The sequence below is a fragment of the Oryzias latipes genome, chromosome 7 (genome assembly GCF_053564925.1).
Source record: "Oryzias latipes strain Hd-rR chromosome 7, Olatipes_Hd-rR_3.1".
NCBI classification, from domain to species: domain Eukaryota; kingdom Metazoa; phylum Chordata; class Actinopteri; order Beloniformes; family Adrianichthyidae; genus Oryzias; species Oryzias latipes.
Genome location: NC_136243.1, coordinates 35,109,961 through 35,110,778, shown reverse-complemented (window position 1 = coordinate 35,110,778; position 818 = coordinate 35,109,961).

Here is an 818-nt window from a genome sequence, read left to right as displayed (position 1 = left end):
CTGTCCAAAGCACAGGTGAAGAAGCAGATAGCTTTGTTGTCGTCATGGACCGAACCTCAAACAGTTTAAAATAATCGACCTGGAATCCCAGATCTACATTTTCATTTTTCCTACCCCTCTGGTTGACAGAGAGGACGTTTTCAAAGACGCTGCAGGCCAAACCAGAGAAAGACTTTGATCAACTTGACATGTTCAGGCGCTGATCTGGAAGAGGAAAGTCTTGAACAAACTGGAAGAGAAGAAAAACAAACTGTAGAATCCAAAAGGTTGGATTTGTTCCCAGCAGAAAGATTCAACTCACCTGAAGAGGCGGACAGCAGGAACAAACTGAAGCTTAACGAGAAAACTTACTGAGGTCTGACCTGCAGCAACACAACCGGTGCAATAAAAAGTTTAGAAAAGTCAGATGTTTCCTCAAAAATCTGTACATAAAACTCCAGTGGATAAACAACCGTCACATTTCAATTCAATTCATCAAAAAATAAAGTAGATTTCAAAATGAAAATGTCAGATAAAGGAAGTGAAAACACATGAAATGTTTCTTAACAAGACGTGAACATCTGGCTGCAGCTGCATTGAGACACTGGATCCGTTTTCCAGCCAAGCCTTCTTCTGTTTCGGCTTTAGCACAACGACTAAACAGGAAGTTCCAGGTTAAAATCCCGAACAGCTTTCCTCTGTATGATTGGTTCCTTATGTATTAGTTTGGTGTGGAACTGCCTTTAAATGGAATCTGTCTTTTAACTGCAGCAAAATATGAACGAAAAGGAGAAAAATGATGTGGCAATTCAGCGTATATTTGACCAAGACTCGCCAAA